This window comes from Peromyscus californicus, unplaced genomic scaffold (genome assembly GCF_007827085.1).
Source record: "Peromyscus californicus insignis strain IS unplaced genomic scaffold, ASM782708v3 Scaffold_7__1_contigs__length_154581171, whole genome shotgun sequence".
NCBI lineage: Eukaryota > Metazoa > Chordata > Mammalia > Rodentia > Cricetidae > Peromyscus > Peromyscus californicus.
Window position 1 is genome coordinate 143,511,739 of NW_026294595.1, and position 24,469 is coordinate 143,536,207.

A 24,469-nucleotide genomic window follows, 5' to 3' on the forward strand; every position below is an offset into this window, starting at 1 on the left:
TGTGACTCCATAATACACTTTCCCACTAAAGTGACAGGACCAGCAAGCTGCAGGGGAAGGCACTCGGGGTCAATGAACTACCCCACCCTCGCCTTGCTCACTCAGCTGCTCGGCAATCAGATCGAAGGAGGGAGGGTTTTCGGAGACTGGACTGTCCTCCACCTGTTCCTTCTAGTGGCTCCTAAGTGAGCCAGCCCACATCAACCCAAGGAAACTTAGCATTGCCCTGGATGACGGTCACTCTGCATGTGCCTGCAGGAGCTGTGTTGTGGAGCAGTGGCTGGAGGGAAGCAGTGACCCTGCTGCAGATGAAGATGAGGATGAGGGACCTGCCCACAGTCCTAGGGAGCAGAAGCCATGTGTGTGTGAGGGGGGAGTCTTCCACTACTACACGGCAAGACTGGGTCTCATATAATCCAGGCTGGCTATGCAGCCGAGGCTGGCTTTGAACTCTTGATCCCCCCTCTACCTGCCAAGTGCTGGGAGGGCAGGCATGTACCACCACACCCAGCCTCTTGGCAACTTTAAAATGTACAATGTTTTATCAATCATTCGCTGCTCTGTTCAGCAGTCTGGAGCACTTCCTTCTTGCCTCGCTGGAGATGTGTGCCCTCCTGGGCCGTTCTCCTGGGTACACAGATCCACATTTGGGGTTGTGTTTTACATATCATTTCATCTAATGATACAGCATGACCGTTCTCTCTCGGCATTGGATCTTGTTTCATGAGGCACCAAATGACTGTGTAGAGCGGCCGTCTCCTAACGGGCTAGTTAGAGAAAATGGAGTGTCTGTGAAGGGCTGATACACTGGGGACACCGACCCCACTGGGCCCCTGGCCCAGCCGCATAGTGTGTGCAGAGCCAGGGTGCAGCTGGAACCTGCACCTTACCATTGCTGCCCAGCAACAAGAGAGGGTAGAGTAGACACTGCCAGCCTGGGGAAAGATCCACGCTCAAGTCCAACCCCCCCACCCCCATCAAGGGTTGCTTTTGCGGAACCATCAGGGCTGAGACGGTGCAGCCAGCGCTGGCGGACAATCGAGGACCACATCTGTGCTGGGAGCTGGGTGACTCAGCCCTGAAGCGTGGGGTTGGTTTTCAAACTGGCGACCAGCCAAAGGGACTGGTTTGAATTTGCTTCAAATCAAACGTGAACAACGTTAAGTAGCGTTTTTGTGTGTGTGTTGAATCGGGCCTATTAGGAAAATGGTATCGCCCTCAAAGCTCGCCCGCAGGAGGAGAGGCCCCTGGGTTGTGTTATTGCTGTTCTCAGCCACAGGGATTTTTACTAACACAGACAGACCCCAGTTCTGAGCTTCAGTTTGGAAATGGAAGTTGAAGCTCTTATCTGCCTTCGTAACCCAGCTCCACCCTCAGCTCCCATGCACACACTGGAGCAGACAACAAGCACGCACACACACACACACACACACACACACACACACACACACACCAGGCACTCATCCCCCTACCTCCCAACAAGCCCTGCATGCTCAATTAGTGACCACTACTATAATTTCGATGAAGCCTCTTCTGCCTCACTACCATTGGATATTCAATCACCTCAGAATCCTGCCCATCTGGTTTCCTAAATGCCACTCAAATCTGTCACCTGGTTCTCCAGTCAAAGAAGCTGCCTGGCCACCTTCCTTTCATCTCAGCCACTACATGGTGGCTAGAATGCCTTCCACTCCCTTTGACCAGAGCCTACTACTCTGCCCCTTGAATCTCTCAAGAGCAGACATCTCACTCCCATCGAACACCAAAGTCCTAGGCTGAGGAGACCCACAATCTTGCGGCATATAAGCATGAGGACCTGAGTGTGATACCAAGAATTCACCATTAAAAAAAAAAATATTCAGCACTGGGGTCTCCAGCAGTGGTGAGTGCTGGAGACCCCAGTGCTGGAGAAGGAGAGATGGGCAGATGCCTGGATGCTCCAGGGCCGGTTCTCTTAGCTTAATCAGCTAGCTCCCGGCCAAGGAAAGACCCTGTCTCAAACAGCAAGACAGACAGATGACTCCTGAGGGATATCACTTCATTTTGTCCTCAGGCTTAAATGTTCACCTGCCCTCAAAGGAACACACACGCACACACACGCACACACACACACACACACACACACACACACACACACACACACACACACCACATATACACATATGGAGGTGGGGTGGGGCAAAGTCTTCATTGTGATTCAGGGTTGTGGGACCTTCCCCCTCACATCCTCTCTCCTTCACCACAGCGATAGCCATCTTGGAACAAGCCAGGCACACTCCCGCCCAGGACCTCCATGGTAACCTCTTCCTCTGCTGGGATGGCTGCTCCTGTCGGCACAGGGCTGTCCCTCACTGCTCTCGACCTCACCCCACAGGGCACCACACCCTCGGCACTCTCTACCCACCTGCTTGGTGTCACCTCACCCACCACCCACTACATCTGTCACCACTCCACAAGGCAGGGTGTGTTCATTTCGTCTCCTTGCCTCCCCCACTAGGAGGGTGTCCCTCCAAGGGTGGTAGCTTAGCTGTCTTGTCCGATCCTCCACAGCATGTTCACCCCTCAGAGGTCAGGTGTGAGCAGGGGAGCAGGAGGGGGCAGGTGGTGGCCAGTGATGGCTGCTTCCCCTGCCCTTCCTTTTCCATAAACAACAACTGGCCTGGCCACAGCTACCATTGTGCCCACAATGCATCTCACTCAGCATGGACAGGACCAGGCTGGTTGGACAGCTGGTACCTGACCTGCCCTGTTCCCAGCAGGGGTGACAGCATGAGCAGAGTACAGTGAAAACAGGAACCATGTCCGCCCCAATCCACTATGGGTGCCACAGACCATGGACATGCTGAAGCTGGCAGGGCACCCCAGGGACTGGTGACCCCAGGAAGGGATCCATTTTGAAATCAGGCCAGGAATATGAAAAGGAGAATGAGATAGCCCATGTGGGCTTGAAAACAGTCCACGTCAGTTTCTCTTCATATTCTAAATTAAGAGTCAAGTCACTGTACATTTCTCACACTAGCGGAAATTAGAAGCAGATTCCAGCGCCCAGTGAGCATGGGGCTGGAGGCTGAGTTGGCGAGATTTGCTTCCAATCACCACGTCCACAGTCAGTGCAGACCCTGAGCAGGGCATGTGAGTCTTCCAGGGCTGGAGGCTGCGCCCTTGCCCCGCTGCACACAGCTCCCAGGGGCCTCTGGATACAGTCCCAGGTTGGGAAGGGGCACCTCTACACTTCCCTCCTGCCTCCTCTTGGCCAGCCATCCTCTGGGCCAAGAGGTGGCTTACTCTGCAAGCCTTCTGGAAACCAACCTCCGGCCGGGTGCCCTTGGGCTTGTGCTGTTGGGAAGCCAAACCATGTTTTCCCGGCTGCTTTCTGGGTCTGTACCTCCCCTTGCATACAGCCCATGGGGGTCCACGAAGCATTGACTTGTGGGTAGCCATCCAGATCAGTTTACTGCCAAGCACCTGGCTGCCAAAGTGTTGAGGCCAGAAAGCCAGTTTCTATCTCCTGGCCTCAGTTTCTTCATCTGTGAGTAGGGCTGAAAAAGGGCTCAAGGAAGAGCTGGTGAGGTCTGTGGGAAGCTCCTTCTGACAGGCCACACAAGTGATGTTCTGCTCAAACTCCTCCTCCAGCGAGGGCCAGGAGACTGTCAGCTATCAAAGTTCATCTTCTCTGGTCTCTGTAAACTTGAAGATCATCTCTTAGTTCTAAAACGCAGTGTTTGTCGGGTACATTTGGAAGAAAATCTGGGACCTGGGTGCAGCCCACAGAAGGACGCCCATATGACCCAGTCTTGGCTGCTATCCTTGGCTTCAGCTCCCCACGTCCTGGTCCAGCCACATGGCTCCTTTGAGGCTCCTTCAACAGGCTGAGCTTTTCCTACCTTGGGGCCTTTCCACATATTCTTCCCAGAGCCTGGTGTATTCTCCCTCTGTGTCTTCCCATGGCTGGTTCTATCCCTTTCCTCCATCCTTGAGGATCCACCCCAAGGCAGAGATTCCTCACTTCCTTTCTGTTGCTGTGATGATAAAACTCTCTGACCAAAAGGAATACGGGAGGAAATCATTCACTGGCTTCCATAGTCCACCACCGATGGAAGACAAGGCAGGGACCTGAAGGCAGGTCTCTGCTTGCTATTTCACACACCATTGCATCTGTCTGAGGAACTCACTCACAGCCAAGGAAGTATAGCAGAAACCATGAAGGATGTTGCTTGCTGGCTCACAGTTCTGCTTCTGCTCAGCTAGCTTTCTTAAACAGTCCAGGACCACCTACCTAGGGAATGGCATCACCCACAGTGGGAGGGTCCTCCTACATCAATTAACCTTCAAGGTGATCTCCAACAGGCCAGTCTGATCTAGACAATTCCTCAACAGAAGCTCTCCCCTCGGCGACTCTAAGCTGTGTGGTGTCACCAGTTAAAGCGAATCGGAGCACAGGGCCTTCTCTGAGGAGATCGGCTAAATCAGAGGGTATCAGCATCTCACAGCTTAGTCCCCTCCCGACAGCACCAATTGTTAATCATGCATTAATTCACTTCCCTGGATAGAGGTTTGTCCATTTCTAGGCTTCAGTGCCTCAGGTAACAACTGGCACATGGAGATGTGCACTAGGCAGCTGCTGAGTGACTGAGAAGGTGGATCCTATGCGGAGCCATGCACCGGAACTGTGGAGATGTGCACTAGGCAGCTGCTGAGTGACTGAGAAGGTGGGTCCTATGTGGAGCCATGCACCGGGACTGTGGAGATGTGCACTAGGCAGCTGCTGAGTGACTGAGAAGGTGGGTCCTATGCGGAGCCGTGCACCGGGACTGTGGAGATGTGCACTAGGCAGCTGCTGAGTGACTGAGAAGGTGGATCCTATGCGGAGCCATGCACCGGAACTGTGGAGATGTGCACTAGGCAGCTGCTGAGTGACTGAGAAGGTGGGTCCTATGTGGAGCCATGCACCGGGACTGTGGAGATGTGCACTAGGCAGCTGCTGAGTGACTGAGAAGGTGGGTCCTATGTGGAGCCATGCACCGGGACTGTGGAGATGTGCACTAGGCAGCTGCTGAGTGACTGAGAAGGTGGATCCTATGCGGAGCCATGCACCGGGACTGTGGAGCCGTGCACCAGGACTGTGGTAGCTATTCTTGACTAACACAGGGAGTGACTCATCTTCCCAAAGCCCTGAGAAAAGAGGCTTATTCACGTCTGGGAGAGTCCCCACGTTTTCAGACTCTCTAAATTCCCTGCTCTTCGGGCCAGTCTGCAGGAATGTGTCTCCCGGTGAAAGGGACGTGTCATACCAAGCCAATGACACCGGGAGTCAGGAGAGGAGTCAAGCTCGAGACTGGAAAAATGAAGTTTACAACCTTGAGCCTGAGTTGAAAAGACAGCAATTTGGCAGCCCTGTGGAAGTGGTGAGGGAAAGAGGAAGCCAAGTTATGCCCGTGGCCCGCACAGTCACCAGAAAGCCAGACAGGTGGGGGACGCACCCTTCAAATGCAGCTCTCTGGCGGTCTCTTGTGCTGCCTGACATTGAAGGGCAACCGTCCACATAGGCTGCCTGGGCTCTGAGAAGCCAAGAAGAATGCATCCCAAGAGGGGAAACTGAGGAATGAAGAGAGCTTTCATGAAATCCATGAAAGCTAGGCATGGTGGCCCACGCCCATAACCCCAGCACTCTGGGAAGCTGAAGCAGGAGTTCAAAACTGACCCGAGCTACACAGCAAGACCCTTTCTCAATCTCTTCCCCTTCAAAGAGACAAAAAGAATGCCATGCAATTATCTGAGCATGCTTAATGAGAAGAGCTGAGTACCTGCAGGGTACCCTAATGACATAGGCCCTACCCCCAACTCCACATAAATGCTTCACCAAAGACGGGACATCTGGGCGAGCCATAAGAGCCGGCCTATCATCTTTCACTGCAACGAAAGCTGGAAGATTCCTCCCGAGCTGCTGGAGTAGCAGAGGGTAGGACTTGTGAAATGCAAGCCAAGGCTGAACTGGCTGGCACCCCCTCCCTACACTAAGGTTAGCTATCCCCCACCCCTTGCCCCCTGCTCCCACCAAACGACCAGGCAGGTCTCTCTGGAGCTGGACCAAGAATTCTGACTCATTTTTGCCACAGGAGGGAAAAAAAAAAAAAAAAAAAAAAAAAGGCAGACGTGATGTGTAACTTTCTGTACTCTATTTTGGGATTTTAAGATCCAATTTCTTGGGTTGCAAAGGGTGGGTTTTTGGAGGGCTCTGCACAGGGCACCGCTCCTCTCCAGAGCTGGCTAGACAGGCTGAGACGCTTGTGTTGTAGACCTGGCAAGGCCAAGGCGGGGCCACTGGAAGATCAACAGATCGCATCAGCCTGGAACAAGGAGCTAGTTCTTATACGGCCCTGTGGCCTGGCGCTCATTCACCAGGGATGGAGGCTGGGGTCTGGCCGCTGTGAGTCACTGCTCCACTGGAGGCAGCTCAGTTCATTCACTCCTTCCTTCATTCAGCAGAGGCGGGCAAAGAGAGAAAGGACTGCAATGCGGGTGATTCACAGGGCGCTGGTGGCGGCGGGGCGTTTTGGGGTGGGAGGCACTTCAGTCCATTTTACGGTGAGATGCTTGGGGCTCTGTAGCCTGGGAAGTTCATGGCCAAGGGGCTGTCAAGTCCCGTCTCTGGTGGCTAACCCTCTGGCAGACGGTAATGGGCAGCTGAGCAAGGGAAGACAAGGAAAGGCCTTGCTTCCCACAGGTACCCACTCCAGAAATAACTCACCCACTCCTAGGAGATCCGCATGAATCCCAGAGGGAGGAATCCCTTCATCAAAGAATTATTTCACAACAGTATAGCATCAAAGATCCAGCGTCCATCATGCAGCTTTGAGGAGTGCAGATGTGGACAGCAGATTATCACAACCGCATTTAGGGCCTGGGAAGACTTCTCGGCCTCATCGTTGGGGAGCAACCACCCTCTGTTGTGGGGCTCAGGTCCAAGTTTGGCAGCATCATGCACTTCTTGACACATTAGGTGCCAATGAGTCTTCCCCAACTATGATAAACAAAATATCTTGAGATGCTGCCAAATGTCCTTTGGGGAACCAAACCATCCTAGTGAGAGCTAATGTGTGGGGAAAGGTCAGGAGGAGACTCTGCTGGAGCACCAGCCACAGTCCATCGACAGGCAGAGCCCTTAGGCTACACTGCCCTCCTTCTCCCTGACTTGGCTACCCCACCACTCTCCGGTCCTGCTGCACCAGCCCCATTGAGCATCTGTCTGTCTCTTTCCATGCCTCCATCCTCAAGAGAGTCTCCACAGCCTCCAGAGGGATCTTCTAAGGTGAATGAGATCATGTGGTTCCCTACTTAAAACTGGCCAATGGCTGTCTTGTGAATAGAGAATCCAATTCAAATGCCGTGCCCCGTGAAGCCTTGCTAGTATTGCCTCTCTCTCGGTCTGTCCATCCCTGTTCCTTCTCTGTTCCTCCCAAAGGAAGCCTTATGCATCTCCTGGCTATTTCCAGAACACCCTTGCCCTCCTGCCTTGGGGCCTTTGTACCCACAGTGCCTACTATCTGGAAGATGCCTGCCTGGACCAACCCCAGTCTGATTTCCTGCCATCATTCAAATATCTCCCTATATGTACACATCCCCAGAGGGGACTCTCCAAAGGACTGAAGGAGAAAATGCCACTTCATGTTCTCTAAAATTCTGAAATGAATGTACACTTCCCTTCATCATAAGAAAAATTGAAAAGCAGCCCAGGCACCTCATGCGCTCTTGGACCGCCAACTTCGAGAGCCTCAAATCTTTATCCTGTGGTTCCCCGGTCCCACTCCACCTGCAAAGCACAGAGAGGGATGAACCTTCTCCCTGTGGGCTGTGGAGACGAGGAGTCTAGGACTCAGCTCTGATTCTTCCTTGACCAACGCACTGCACCATGGTGGCCAGAGAGATTGTACTCACTGCAGAGAAAGCAGGGGGACTGGGTGCACAGAGGAGACTCTCAAAAGGTCCCAGTGGCCGTCCATTACCAGGTTTTTCCCTGAGCCTGTCCTTCTGCATGCTTAACAAGGCCCTCTCTAGACCCTGAACGGTGGAAAACCAGTAAAACTTTAGTCTAAAACAAGGCATTGCCATCTGCACCTTTAAGATCACCCGCTGTGCTAGCTCTCACCTCGTATTCACTGTCCTTCCTAAGAACCTATACTGCTGGCTTTCTTTGCAGATAAAGGTGACTGTGTGACTAGGTGAAGCCACTTAGCAGACATGCATGGATGACTTCAAAGGGCTCCTGAGTGGAAGCTGACCAAGCTTGGGAGTGGAACCCTCTGCTCTATCTCCCCTCCACTACTTGGAATACGAGTGTGATGGCCACAGCTACAGCAGTCGTTTGGTCCTGTGAGGGAACCATGGGTAGAACAGGATTCTTGACAACTTCACAGTACTTTGGACTACCCAGCTCTGGCCTCGCTATATCTTCTTGGGCATCTAACCAGCTCTTCTTTGGGGGTTTCTGGTCGATACAGCTAAACCTAAGCCCAGCTGAAAGACACCATGGCAACATGTCCTCCAGGCTGAGGAGGGCTTCCACTTAAAGACACCCAAGGTGCACACAGCATGTGCCTGAGTGGCATCTCCACACAGGCCAGCGATGCCTGTGCACATCTGCTCCACAGAGGGCCTTTCATTTCATTTTGATTTTGATTTTGAGGAAGGGTCTCCTATAGCCCAGGCTGGCCTCAAACTCGCGATGTAGCCTAGGATGACTCTGAACCCCTGATCCTCCTGCCTCTACCTCCCAAGTGCTATGATTACAGGTGTATGGAACATCATCCCTAGTTTCTCAAGCATGTTAGGCCAGTTCTCTACCAACTGAGCTTCAAGCCCACAAGGACTTTTTTAAACTGCTACCTCTAAAAAGTCAGACCTGAGAGTCCCCCAGAAGGACGCCGCCATAAACAGCATCGGACGCCTGTGCCCAGAGCCACGGTGGGACCCATCCGTCTCCTTGGTTGTCTTACCAGAACTCGTCCCACAGGGGTGGGACGTGGGGAGAAGGTGGCTGTCTGACCCTCACAGGGTGACAGTGGCACTCACTGGAAATAAAACCCATGCTTACTTTCTGTCTGGTTTCCGAATTGCTTTTTCCTGGTCCTACAGTGCCAAGCCTGGCAGCGTTGTGACGATCTAAAATTCAAGGCAACTAATGTTTGCTGAGCAGCGTCTAGCCAACAGAAGGGCCATGCTGGGGGGGAAATGTGTACAGCAGCGGGGGAGGGTCTATAATTAACCATAATAACAGCAGCAGCTTGTCACATTCTGAGGGCCTGGTCAAGGCCGCCTACCCCAGTAGGGACGCTATTAATTTACATTGAGAAGCACGGGACACAGAGAGGGTGGGCAATTTGCCCAAGATCACAAAGCTGGAAAAACAATGACCAGGCTTTGAACCAGACAGGCCCAGCTCCATACCCCATTCAAAAACTGTTACCTTGGCAACGGGGTCAAAGTTCACCTACAAACAGCCGGGACCTCAGTTCCCAGATGTCAATCTCCAGCCATTATGGTCTTTTACTGGGGTATTAATTTCAATTTTTAACACTTATTTCCTATTTTTACTTACAGAAACTATTTCAAAAGAAACCTTCTGCCATTACTGTAAACAGCATAACCAATCACAAATCAAAGGTGTCCGCTAAACAGAGGTGCCAGGGCCAGCGAGATGCCTCAGCAGGGAAAGGAGCTTGCAGCCAAGCCTGAAGACCCGAGTTCAATCCCCAGAACCCAGATGATAGGAGAAAACCACCTCCTATAAGCTGACCTCTGACCTCCACACATGTGCTGAGGCATATGTGCATTTCCACAAACATACATACTTATGCACATGGGCACAAAATAAGCAAAAAAGCAACACACTTTTTTTAAAGCAACGGTAAAGATGCTGTGGATTATAATGGGTAAAAATCTTGACTGACACACTAACATCAGCTCTACCCAGCTTGTATAACACCAAGCTGGACATCTGTCTAAGAAGGGGCTGCATTCCAGTGCATCTGGGGTTGTAGAGCTACATGGTGGGAAGCCACTGTCGCCAAGAACATTAAGAAGCCTGCCCAGTTTGCACCGCATGATGGGGTGCTCAGTTAACCTGTGCAGAGAGCGGCAAGGCTCTGCCCCTCAGCTGTGACCACAAGAAGAGAGGACACGTGGTCCCCCATGGACTGGGAGGAGGGCTAGGAGGGACCAGAAGAAGAAACGCACCGAACAGAGCAGCTAATGCTCTTTTCAGAAACTGGTGGGGTATTCCTGCTGGCTGGCTGGCTGGCTGGGTCTTCCCTGTTGCAAGGTGTGTCCATGGGGTGGACACTGGGGGTTGGGGCAGAGGAAGGGCCCCTGGGGACCTGCTGCCTGTGGAGAAGGGGGACATGGCTGCCACCGCTGTCGATTGACTCTGAAGAGATGGTGAAACACAGAAGGGGGACCAGAACGTATCCAGCCAGGGGACACAGCCTGACTGACGCTCATACAGCCTCCTCACACCTCCTCACAGCGTGTGGGAGGGACCTACTAGAGCCCGATTCTCCATTCACCACATTAGTGCCACTGGGCTTCCCAACACCCGTGCCCACCGCCATGCTGTGAGCACTTGGCAGAAAAAAGGCCAGGGGGAGAGGAAGCAAACACATGCCAGACATGGTGACTCACATCTGCAATCCTAGTATTGAGGTGGAAGCGCTGAGACAGGAGGATTGCTGCAAGTTCAGGACAGCCTGAGCTACAGCCCAAGACCCAGTCTGAAAAGAACAGAAAGGTGGCCACCTGGGCCAGTGCTCCTTAGAGTCCCCACCCCCAGGAGCCCAGGCCTGGCTCTAACACCCCTTCCTGGTGCAGACACAGACCAGTACATCAGTCCACAGCCCTGAGCATGGGACATTGAGAGGGTGAGCGTGCGTGAGTGAGCCCTGGCGTGTGGCAGGCGCCGGAGACACAGTCATCCATCACCCTTCTCGTTGAAAAGTGGGAAAATAAACAACAGAACCAGGCTGACCTTGTTAATGAGAACCAAGCTCAAAGCCTAGCACAGAGCCTTCCTCTCCCGGCATTTCCCTTTTCCCTTTTCCGGCTGGGAACCAGCCACAGGCCAAGATAAGGGGCTGTGGTAGCAGAGGGTTTCAAAGGCACCGCTGCTTCCAGCGGCACCCAGAGCCCAAGGGCCGGGCCAGGCCCATGGAAGAGCTTTAAACTCACGAAAATCACGCAACCCAGGGAGGAAGCGCCTGGCCAGAGGGTGATCCGCTTCCTTAGCAAGCTTGCTTTTAACTGGCTCCAAGCAGCATCCGCACTGTCAGCCGCCTGTCAAGGCCAGGGAGCGCCTTTCATGTTCACACACACACACACACACACACACACACACACACACACACACACACACCCTCCATGGTGCCTAGCGTGCACAGTATCGCAGCATCCATGCTGGAGTTGGCAGCCTGGCATTCTGGTCACACGGGATGTGGATAGCTGGGCCTCTGGCAACCCACTCGCTTTCTCTAAAGTCACTGAATTCATCTGGCCCCAGCTTTGTTACCTTGAAACCAGAAAAGAACCTAATGGGAGCACAGCCCACCCTACATGCATATCCCAACTGCAAAACAGACCCAGGCTGCAGACCTGGGCCATCACACGGATGCTCGGGCTGCGTGTCACACGAGTCAGATGAGGAGAAGCATAGTGTTCCGCTCACAGGGTAACCAGGATTCGGTGCACCTGAGTAGACATGGCTTGTAGAACTAACGCCAGCACACCACAGGTGCTCAGTAAGTGCTCTCCATCTTCTGTATTACCACTCCTACTCTGCATGGGCCACTGTGGCATCAGTCATGTCGGAGATAACTGGGACTAAGTCAGGAAAGTGGCTTTGACTTTGCAGATGGGGACCTGAGAGTGTCTTGGGAGAATGCGGTATTTCTCTCATCCTCTCAGGGTGAAAGGCCTCTTCACCACTCCAGCAGCTCTTCATCCTGTGAGGACGCGCCCCTGCTACAGGCACAGAGCAGGCTGTGAAGAGCAGTGGTCACCAGGCCCAAGGCCACCAGGAACCAGAAGGCTGTCCCGGCTGCTTCTCCAGAGGAAGGAGTGTCCGAGACAGGACAGTACTGCTCACACACCATTCTGTCCCCGACGCTGACCTCAGCCCCAGCCCCCAGGCAGGAATCTCCCTGCTGTGCAGGGTGGTAGGAGGGTGCAGAGTGGACCCAGGGCACGCCGCATCCTGTTGCTGCCACCATCAGGCCTATCTACACCTCAGTTCTGAGATTGAAAAGGCTAGGAGACAGCAGCCACACCACTGGACTGTAAGTACATGGGCATAACACAGACACCGCCTTGTGGGCTGCGGGGATGGCTAGCAGGGACAAGTCTCGGAGAGAGTTCCAAGAGCTCAGTCATCTTCATCCCCAGAACTATCATCAGTTTAACTCCAAGCCATCGATGGCCCTCAGTGTATCCATCAGCCTTGCTGTAGGCCTGGCATTTCGGCGTAGAAGAAGCCCAAGGTCACTGCTCCCTTCACCCCGAGGATGAGCCTATGCTACACAACACACTTCTGCCATAGCCCAGAGAGGCTGAGGGAGCTGCCCGAGGCGCCCAACACAAAGGCAAGTCCAGGCATTGTTGCTGCGGCTGCAGCTCCTTCTACGTGCTCAGTTTGGGGATTTTCCTTTTCCTTGGCAGTGGAAATCAACCCCCAGGAGCATCCTCTCTGCTGCTGACTTTTTCACTGAACTACCCATGTGACCTCACTCACCCCATTTCTTCCTCAAGTCACCAGCAAGCTCCCTGCATGCCACTGACCATTGGCAGATGCTTGTCTGACTGAATGAATGTTGCTGCCCCAACCTGGCCTGAGATGAGAACAGCATGGAGTGGACAGAGGGTGGCATCACCATCCTCTGCAGCTTGGCTAGAGTTTGAGGCAGGATAAAGAGTCTCCTACTGAGAAGCATCCCTCCGGCCCAGCTCTGGCCGGGAATGGGAGCTGCCCAAGCCAAGATTCACAGCCAGGTCCCCAACAAGTCATATCAACTTCCTCCTTGGCGGCTGCACTTCCCAAGGCACAGCATCCTACAAAACCGCTTCCACACCCAGGGTCCAAGGTCGGGCACCCAGGGCAATCCTGCCCTCAACAGGAAAACCAACAAACCCACCGAACTTGGATCCAAACAGAAAACGCATCGGAGAACAAGGTCGCGGCAAGATGGCGTGTGCATGTGAGAGAGCTGCTTTGGGGGCATTCCATTTTCTCTTCTTTGGTTTTTTTTGAAATACACTATGTAGTCCAGGCTGGCCTCAAACTCACAGCAATCCTCCTGCCTCAACCTCCCATGTACTGGATCAGAATTGAGTGCACCATACAAGCACAATACGAGGCTGTAATGCTTCCTCCCCAAGATTCCTGCTGAAAATCCCTGACCTGGCCCTCATCCTTCTCCTCAGACCCTGCTCACCAGCCAGCAATCACGTTCCCTGTGGACAGTTGCTGTGTCCAGCTTCATGCTGCCCTGTGCTCACAGAGGAAAAGAGGAGACTAGGGAGGAGAGGGTGCCTCCGAACAGGAAGGAGAGATGAGATGGGGCAGCCTGTTCACTTGGTACAATGAACAAGCCTGCTCCCTTGTTTAGAGCCAGGCTTGGGACCCCAACCCGAGCCCAGCCCTAAAAGCGTTAGTTCAAAGTTAAAGTTAGCCACACGCAACATCGAAGCCCCAAGGGGAACTCGGAGCTCAAAGACAATGCTCTCTTTGACTGTGAACCGCAAGGGAACACCCACGGCATACTTCTCGATTAAAAAAGGAAAGTGAAAAAGAAGGTTTTCTTCCGTCTTCTTCATCTTATAAAACTAACTTGTGCTTACTCCATGAAGTCACGACTTCTGTTACCCTCAGGCCAGCCCAAGGCACACTGGCCACGGAGATGAGGGCCCTGAAAAGCCTGGGTACGGCCTGGTGACCTGAAGTGCCCTCTGAATCATCGCTGCTTCCTTCCTCCACTTCCTTCAGCACAGGAAAGCCACCGAGGGGCGGCCAGCCTCACACACCCATCACCCAGTACCCAGGGCATGGCGCATCTGAGAGGCCGAGGCAAGTGGGGCTCCCCAGGGTCCCACAGAAACAATGGGGACCCTCACTCTGTGGTTCACACAGCAGTTTAAGTTCCTCCTATGTGACAGATGATGAGTGAATGGGAGCAGGATTATGGGTAGAAGGAAGGGCCAGACTGTAAAGAAGTGACACACAAAGACACAGGGGTTGATGGAAGGGCAGTTGCTGACAGAGAGGGAGCAGACGAGGCAGCCACTGAGCGATGCAGACAAGGAATGGGGCACGTGTCCCCGTCTCTGCATCTAACGCCTGCTGGTGGGGTGGTGACATGAAGTTGTACAGCAGCTGAGCAAAGGCTGGGGGACTGGGTCCCTCATCTACACTCGTTAAAACACAGCAATTTTGTGCTTCTTGAGTAATTACACAACACGATCCCTGCTAGCCTGTCTCCACCTTTGTACCAACCAAAATCCCTTTCTCCACATGTCCGGGAGGCACCAGCCAGAGCAGTCTTCACAGTTCACAAATAGGCAAGACTCCCCGCATGACAACGAACAACCGTAAACCCAGTGGCCCGGGCACACTGAGGAGTTCCGTGGGCTGCTGGGAACTTTGCTCTTCCAGTGTCATAAAAATCTCTGAAATGTCACATGGAAACCCAAATCCTATGTCAGCTCCAGAGGTAGGTGAGAGGCTCCTACCTCTATCTGATGTCCAAGGCGGACACCAAGCAAGCAGTACCCCTAACCTTCACACTGACTCTTTCCTATTCAACAGTGCTTTCTTTCAAGATAATGGCACCAATTACTCCCTCACCACTCTCCAGTTCTACCTAAATGTCACCCTGGCAGGAAGTTGCCAAGTAGCATCCTTACAACCCCACGGTCACCCCTCCCCCACTTTCCTTTTTCACCCCCTGACAGACTGTAGATTGTACATCTCTCTCCTTCAGAAGTGAGGGTCTGCTTGATCTCTCTCTCTCTCTCTCTCTCTCTCTCTCTCTCTCTCTCTCCTTTTCTCTCCCCTTGTTCTGCTGAAGATAAGATCAGACATCCTTCAGGCTCTGCAAGTCACACTGCCTCTGTCAACAGAACTCAGCTCTGTCAAAACAGTACCAAAGCACAATAGATGCTATTTAAATGAGGGGGGGTCACTGTGTGCCAACACAACTTTATTTGGAAAGGCAAGTGGGGACCATTCTTGGCTACATGATCTGAAGACTTCTCCCCAAGACACATCTCAGGCTCTGACATGCACATGGGCACCTGGGGACCATAGGCTCTCTCTCTCTCAGCAGCTGGCACCTCTACCACGCTCTCCGGCAAAGCCTGAGCCCCACCTATTGTGAGCATACGGAGCATCTAGCACAAGGCTGGGCACATGCCCGGGACCTAATCAACACTCACTAAGAGGCAGAAGCTGCCAAGAAATCAGTCCTTGGTCCCACACAATGGTGAATTGCTACACTGCGCCCACACACCACCCTCTGGCAACCCTGTGTCCCTGTGCCACTTTCTCATGGACAAAGGAGCAGACACGTGGTAGAGCAGGTAAATGGATGGCGTGGGAACAGGCAGAGGCTATTTTTCCTGAATGTTCCTGGTGCAGGTTTCCAGTGTGGCCTTCATCAGGTGGCATGCAGGCTCTACCGTGATTATCAGGTGCAAAGATGGAATTCCAGCAGAGGCCCAGGAGTCACCAGGACTGTGATGCCTCCAGGCTTCCTGTCTAGTCCTTTAGACACCTCAGTACTGCCTCTGACAATGATGGTAAAGATCAAGGACTCAACCTCAGGGCAGGGAATGTTCTAGAAGGTGCAGCCAAGGCCTCTAGAAGAGGAGGCAGCCACCCAGGTGGCAGGGGAGGCTCCGTCTTGTGCTGTACCCTCAGAGTTGAGATTGTCACCATGGCCACGCAATTTTGCTTCCCTACAGGAACCAGAGTGGCCTGTGATTTGCCCTGTGCAATAATAGGCTCATTCTCTCCAACTAGCTATTGGGGAAACTGAGGCCACAAGAGGCCTGATTCTCCTCATCACACCACAGTGGGCTGAGGTCATTATAGGCAAATCCCACATGTGTTGAGGCGCAGGTCTGTGGTTACCATTTGAAATTGGGCCGGCATACCATTGGGGAGGTGGGAATTTCAGAACTAAGCACAGGCTGTGTAGAGTCCCCGTGTTCTTTTCCCAGGCCTAGACATGCTGGGAGCATCCCGCCACCCACACCCAGAAGCCCGTACTGCCCTGAGGTTCAGTGTTGCCCCACTATGCTGGGTGATATTTGTCAAACCATCAAACTTGATGCAAACCTAGACGGATCTGGGAAAAGGGACCCTTGAGAAAGTGCCTCCATCAGATCAGCCTCTGGCCATGTTTGTCTACGGGGAATTTCCTTGACTAATGATGGATGGGGGAGGGTCCAGCTCACTGCGGGTGGTGCCACCACTGTGCAGGTGGTCCTGAGTTATATAAGAAAGCAGTTGAGTAAGCCATGGGGAGCAAGACAGTCAGCAGAACTGACTCATGGCATCTGCTTCAGAGCCTGCCTCCGGGTTTCTGCCCTGAGTTCCGTCAGCGATGGACTATAATCTGTGAAATAAAATAATCCCCCCCCCCCCCACACACACCAAGCTGGTTTGGGCCGGTGTTTTATCACAGCAGTATAAACCTAAGGCATCCACCTACACTTGGGAGCAGCTCTGGCCAGGTCACCCAATACAGGCAGAGAAGGAAGCAGGAAGCAGGGGGCAGCAACCTCCAATAAGCCTACACCCTAACATCCTGGCAAGGACCAAGTATGATTGGAGTGGACTAGTTTCTTTACTGAACTTTTCAAATACTGAAGCCCTAGAAAATTATCTCTGGAGCTTTACAGATTTCTATTTCTTCTTTGTGGTCTAAGAAGTTCGGCTCCTGCACTTCGGAGCTAGACCACCCAGGGTTCAGCTGTGGCTCACCCACTTCCTGTGCAGCCTTAGGCAGGTTGCCTAACCTCTCTGTGCCTTCAAGGCCTACCTACAAATACCGAGAGGCTTCTACCCGTCTACACAGGGGAAAGTCTCTGAGCGATGCCCAGCCTTTCTGGTCAAAGACCATCTCCTCCCCGACAGTGTCATCAAGTACCCCGAGAAAGCTGGGGTGAAGCAGAGAGCCAGACGCTAAGCCGGGGAAGGCACGCACAAACACACGGCATCTGGAAGACGGACATCGGCAGCCCGCACCCGTTAGGATGGGTTTCGTGTTTTCCTGTGTACAACAAGGACAACTGAGAGCTGGGAACAGAGCCCAGTGACATTGCTCCTGCTAACCACATGGGAGGGCCCGGGTTCAAGCTCCACACCAACAAAGCAGGGGGGTAAAGAACACATGCATGCACACGTATGTACATGGTTATAAAGAAAACATTCATACATGTGCACACGTGTCTATGCAGGTACATGGGCGTCCACGCATATGTGTGGGTACATGCAAAACACACCATTTCTGTGTTTATGCCCGTGTGTATATGCTCACAATCCCTTCCTACCCTACACAGTGGGTGTGGGCACCACCTAGAGCCAAGGTTCCCCATAGGCAAGGTTCCAAATTCAGCACCCTCAAATTGACGCTGCATGTCCCCCGACCTCCTGAGGTCAGGTTCTTATCCGAGCCTGGGATGGTGATGGCCATGTCACAACACTCTTTTGGAACAAGTGTACCTCAGAGCACAACCTGAGGACAGGCCTCACATCTGTGTCCCCGCATGTACCCCAGTGTAGGGTGGGGAGAAAACTCCAGACGTCCGTGTGAGAGCAGGCACTGGTGGCTCTATCCTCACAGGATGCCATGGAAGGAAACCACACACACACACACACACACACACACACGATGGTGAACATAGCAATGTGCCCGGCGGAGACATTCTACATGTTCCTGTCCCGGGCTATGTTATCGTTTCAGCTCTGCAGAGACCCTGTGAGGACAGTGTCAGTGTCACCCCAAGGAGACCAGCGTCAGCAGAAAAGGCACAGATTCCCGAGAGCTCCCACATCCTCATCTGTAAACAGTCGATGACAGCTACCGGGCTGGGGTGCGGCGTGGACAGGGCGTTTGCCAGCTGGGGTGAGGCCCTGGCCCAGCGTGCTGTTCCAGATAAGGAGCTCCATGGGGAAGTCCCTCCACGCTCTGCTGATTTCCTCAGCAATAGAGAAGAGAGAGCAATCTTGCCTGAACCAGGGCATAGACTCAGCCCGCGTGGGTCTGCCAGGGGCTCAAAGGGAGCATCTGTGACGTCCATACACCCATGATTGTCCCAGAACCCTTGAGAAGCCATCATGCCTACTGTCCCCCCCCACCTCCACTGTCCAGTTAATGAGAGTCACCGACAGAGCTGGCGCCACCCAAGCCAACTTGGAGCCTCAGTCATGGCACCACTCGAAAATGCTGCTGGTTCAGCCCAGGCCTCAGCCCCACACCCACTAAACCCACAGAGCATCTGGAGGCTAGCAAAGGCCAGATGAGGACAGGAAGCTAGATTTGCACATAGGGTCACCATCCTCTGTGTGTGTGTGTGTGTGTGTGTGTGTGTGTGTGTGTGTGCACGTGTGAGCTGCATGCACCTGAGCGCATGGGTGCACACTCCCATATGCATGCACACAAAGTGACAGCAGCTATCGGCTCCTTCCTCCATCACTGCCAACCTTGCTGTCTGGAGACAGCCCCTCACTGAATTGGAAGCTCACTGATTTGGCTGGGCTGGCTGGCCAGCAAGCTTCCAGGATCCTTCTGTCCCTGTCCCCAACACCGAGGCCACAGGACGCATGGCTATCCCCAGCTTTTTACATGCGTACTAGGGATTTGAACTAGGTCTCTGTGTCTGCGGAACAAGTGTTCTCTCTTACCACTGAGCCATCTCCCCAGCCAATGGTCACTCTCTTTTGAAGAACTACTTAACCAGAGGTTCCTTTTCCACAGGCTCCCCAGAGACCCCATATGAGGCAGACAGAGGCAAGGGCAGAGCCTGACCCCCAACTCCTGGTACACTGTCCACTACCACAACCAGCAGAGCACCCTTGTAAACTGCTGTAGGAGAATCTTCTAGAAATCTATCCCAACTCACTCATGTCGGCCCCTCCCCCAACTGGAGCTCCCACAAGTAACCAGATGCCACTCCATGCTTCTCTCCTATGCCTAGGTCATTTCAGAGCCATCTGGAAACAGCAGGCACCATGTGGATGATTGACAGGTGAGGAGATTGACAGACAGGCACCACGTGGATGACGGGTGAGGAGATTGACAGGTACCACACGGATTACAGGGGAGGAGATTGACAAAAGCCAAGTCATAGCAACGGCCAGGCTCTGGGGCTTCTTGGCTCGGGTTTCAAGTTCCCTTCACTTCCCAGAGCTTCTTACTACATCTGCAAACTGGGACTGAGTCTCCTAGTCCTGGTCAGGGTGGAATCTGATCCTGTGTGTGACCAGAAACAGCCAGACACAGAGGGCCGAGCAGCGCTCAGAAAGGCCCAGGTATGTCCACGACCCTGTCTCACTGAATCTGAGGCTCATGGATCCACTAGTCTGTCTGTCCAGCAAGCCTTGGGGACTCTCCTGTCTCTGCCCAGCCCAGGCACTGTTTCCCTGTGGGCACTGGAGAACCAGCTCAGGTCTTCAGGCTTATGTGGCCAACACTTGGCCAACAGGCCATCTTCCCAGCCTTCACCCGTCTTGTGTGTGTGCATGTGGTACAGAGAAACAAACCGAGGGCCTCCCATCCTCCAGGCATGCACCTAACACTGAGCTGCATCCCAGCCCCTGTCCCCACAGCTCTTGACAAGACAAAACAAGTCTAAAAGATGAAGTCCCCGTAAGTTACACCCAGAACCCCAGAGCCAGCAAGAGTTAGAACCCCTGGCCCCACACACCCTGCCCCCTTTCTTCTCCCAGTTGGCAGCACAGCCGTGGGTTTCTGATCACGCATGCGCACACCCAGCCGTCACCAGCGCCTGGCTGACATCGGGCAGGTTGCCTCAGTGCCGTGGCCCAGTTTTGCTGTCTGTAAAATGAGTATAGTAATCCTACCACCTATGCTCCAGGGTGTCACCACAGACTAAATAGGTCACCGAAGGAAGCTCACGGTGCGACTCTTAGGATGACACGCGTGCTCAGAGAGAGCCTGAGAACCTTGCTTTCTACACTCTCCCTCTGAGAAACAATGGCTCCTCCAACATGCTGGAAGCCTCTATGCTCTGCCTCGACCTGAAATGTCTCACTGGGGACACTTGGTCTTCTAAGAGAGACTCGAGGCACAGCCCTCTTCCCCTGGGTGTTTTCGGTGGGGAGAAACTGAGCCCACACCACGGCTCCATCACCTTGGTGTCTGCAGCAGACTCTACTGTCTCCCTCTTCTGCTCACCTCAGGTGTGTCATCCTGGGGTCACATCCTGGGGTCACCACAGCCACAGCTGCCCCCAGGCGGGTCACAGAGCCACAGGCGGCCCACAGATGCCCTTGGCCTGAACTGTGTATTCTATAAAGTTTTGGTTAAACTACTAATGCCACACAAGGGGACGGGTCCAGAGGATAGGGGACAGGACACGGGGGTGGCTTCTAGCAGGGACTCTGTGTTCATATGTTGCCCACCCCACCTTTTCCCATCTTTATCTTCTGATAACAGGGTTGGATCAAGTCAATACGAGCTGCCTCCCACATACACAGAAAACAAAGAGGAGTCTGCGTGGATGGACAGGATGTCATCACCTTACACGGTCAGACAGCAAAGAAAGATCTCCGCTACAGTTAGCCCAACCGGGAAAACGCGCCATGAGGTGCATGTGGGGGTCAGAGGACAGCTTCTGGAAGTCACTCCTCTCCTTCCAACATGTAGAACTAAGAAATGGAACTCGGGCTATCAGGCTTGGCTGCAAGCCCCTGCCGAGCCATCTCACCCGCCCTCACTTTTCTTTTTATCAGGTCTTTCAATTGGGTCATCTCTGTGGGGGCAGAGCTAAGGAACTTATAAACAAATAGTCCTCAGCCACGTCAAAGCACGCCCCTCCCTCCAGCCTCTTTCTCTTCTGAAGTCTCAGTCAGGGGAGCCACTCCCCTCCCCCACCCAGTTGAGCCCACCTTCCTCCCCTCCCCCCCACATCCAGGGCCCCATGAGCCTCCACAGATGCCAGCACACCAGTTCTAGCCTGACAAGTGGCCATCAGCAAGACCCACTTCCTGTCACACATCTGAAAAGGAAGCAGGGAGTCCCCGAGCTCACAGACTTATCTGAGAAGACCACGCAGGCAGGCGGCTGCCTGAGGGGCTCCGGCTGCCTGAGGGGCTCTGTTCCCTACCCTCACCAGGAAGGGGCACCCAGCTGACTCTCCTCCCTTCTCCTGCAAGGCTTCAGAGTGAGTGACAGTCTGAAAGTCAACAGATGACCCTGGAGGCCTCCAGCAATCCCGACACTGAAAGCTTGCTGGCTTCCCCAGCCTCCTGACAGGAGGGGCCCCCTGGACAGGGGCTTGGGAGCTGCTGCCTGGGGTGAGGGGACAGCCAGGGTTATATGACAAGGCCCCATGCTTCCTCCAGAATCCTTGATCTGGAGCCAACAGATGTGCTAGGATTGCACGTGTGTACCACCACGCCACTTATGTAGTGCTGAGGGAGGCGCCCAGGGTGTCCTGCCTGCAAGGTGAGGAGTCTACCAAAGGAACCACATCCCCAGCCACAAAGGTTCCCAGCTAAAATCTGCTTCCCGTGCTAAAACACAGGTGCCCCGCATTTCATTTTACAGTGATCACAGTCCATTCAATGACGTTTTAAAGAATAATCCACCTAGTGTCTTTTGAAGAAAATGAGGCTGGGTGGTGGTGGCGCACACCTTTAATCCCATCACTCAGGAGGCAGAGGCAGGTGGATCTCTGTGAGTTTGAGGCCAGCCTGGTCTACAGAGTGAGTTCCAGGAAAGGTGCAAAAGCTACACAGAGAAACCTTGTCTCAAAAAAGAAAGAAAGGAAGAAAGAAAGAAAGAAAGAAAGGAAGGAAGGAAGGAAGGAAGGAAGGAAGGAAGAAAGAAAGAAAGAAAGAAAGAAAGAAAGAAAGAAAGAAAGAAAGAAAGAAAGAAAAAGAAAGAAAGAAAGAAATGAACAGACTACAGCATCCACAAGCTCATGTTGGGCTTTCAAAGTCACAGGCCAGAAGAGGGATGTGAACTTTGGGTGCAGAATGGCAGGCCTCCTCTGAACTTACCATCCAGCCCACTCCCTTTCTGGAACTTTCCATGGCTCAGCCCTAGACGAATGGGGCAGAAGTTGTAGGAGAGCTGGAGCTCGGCCCTCTGTGGCCCTGGAAGAGCAGCAGAGCTTCTCCGCTCAGGCCCGAGGCTTTCTCTGTCTCCCTCTTGATCTCAGCCACTATCACATCTGCTCCTATTTCTGAGGCCAGCTTCTCACATGGCCTCCCAGCCAAAGCCTCGGCCAACTGCACTCAGTGGTGGCATGATCCTCTGGCCAGAGTCAGTCAGAATCTTCAGGGGGACCAGGACTTGGGCTCCAGTGAGCTGGCCAGAGAGTCAGGGCCAGGACTGCATGTGATGCACTGAGGACAGAGTGTCGGCAGGAAGCATGGGTACCAGCTTTCTCCGTGAGTGGGAAGTCAGGCTGAGCTACCCATGAATGGCAAGCAAGGCCCTGAAGCAGCTAGAACTCCGACGGTGTTAAACAACAGTGACCTTGAACAAGTTTTGAGACCTCACCCTGATGATGATTAAAAATGGAATGGGGTCCCATGTGTGGGAAATGCTTCCAAAATGTCCATCATCGTGTTAACTGTAAAATCTGGCTGCTGGGTTTCTGTCACACTCAGAACCCAGAACCTAGCCTAGTCCACAGCAGGTGCTCAGTAAATACACATTAAGTGACCAGTGAATGAACATAGCTCATGCACCAAAGTGCACAGAGCTTCCTCTCAGCTCTTTCTCCACATGGACAGTTAGAACTGAGTCCTGTGTCTCCTTCCTGGTCCATCTACTAGCCGCAGCCCCTCCCCCGACACCACAGCCTGGGCCCTGTCTGCTCTGGCCCCTCCAGTTATACCAGCCTCTTTCTGATCCTCTCAAGTACCCTTCCTCCTGGGCTCCTGGGCACAAGCTGTCCCCAACCCCCAGTGTCCTGTGTCCTCGGCCCCTTCCTCAGAGAACTCCACCAACCTCTGCCCACTCCACATTCACTTCTGTTTTACACACGTCTCCCCCTCACAAAAGAGGCACACAACCCCTTGCTCTTCCTGTGTTGAGAGCAAATCCAGCAGACGGTGCAGATGCAGGGTAAGTGCCACAAATGCTTGAGCCGCGAATCCACCGGCCCTGGCTTCCAGTCTGGTGTCGGGCATGCTGGAGTGCCTGGAAGTTGCCTCTGATGGCTCTTCTCCTCGTCTTCCTTCAGTGAGTTTCCTATCAGGACCCAGTCTCCCAGCAACCAGCAGGCCAGGGTCCTATCCCCAAACAGCTAAGCCTTGTCGATACTAACAGAAGACTTAAAAAAACGAAGTAGTCTTAGGTGTGTTCAAATAGCTGGTAACTGAGCAGCTCTCCTGCCACAGAGACTCAACATGAACTGTGGCCCTGAGGGCAGGGATACCTATGAGACAGGCCAGTACATGTTCACTTCGCTTCCAGGCCTAGGACTGGAAATCAAACAGTGTGGAGCCCCCGTGAGCCGACAGGATGGACTTTAGCCTCCCAGCAGCTGGAATCCATGGTGGAGAAGGCAGTCTCTCAGGAGCCTCAAGGCCTCGGCCAAGGGCTATGCAAGGCCAGAGGGTGATGGTGATGGGGACAGCTGGGGACTTGAATAGGACTGGACGCTCAGCCCTCTGGCTCCCTAGGGTGTAGTGACCCACCAATCGTCCGGCGGACAGGTCTTGGAGTCAGGGCATCCTCAGTGCTCCCTACCCACTTAGGGCCCAAAGCCCATGCTCAACTAGATCCACCGGAAGCAGATTGCCCAGGATGGACCCCAGGCAGTGAGAAGCAACAGGGACCTCCCACAGACACGCTCTAACCAGCCAGCTGTGCCATCGAGACACATGCTCAGCCAGTACTTGGGCTGACCACCATTAGAGGGAGATAACAAAACCCAGCACGCGCCAGTCTGTATGGGCGCCATGTCAGAGCAGAAATAACAACACAAGATATAAAGAAAGGGGCAGGTGACCGAAAGAAACTGTCTCTAGGGCTGCTGGGTCAGAGCACAGGCTGTGCCTGGATTTTTATTTCTTTTTCCCCCTTTCTTCTTGGCACATAATGTATTAATTGTCCAGAACAATGGGCTTCATTATGACTTTGTCATGCATGTGTATCAAGTGCTTAGATCAGTCAGTCCCGAACCAGGGGAACACACCCAGTGCCCTCGGGGAGAATTTTAGCAT

The 24,469-nt window shown here is 53.4% G+C and overlaps 1 protein-coding gene across 7 annotated transcripts in view; it reads right to left on the reverse strand.

Moving 5' to 3' along the window:
- Nfatc2 (nuclear factor of activated T cells 2) overlaps window positions 1-24,469 on the reverse strand; it is a 133,299-nt gene that overhangs the window by 67,703 nt on the left and 41,127 nt on the right. The window lies entirely within an intron of this gene.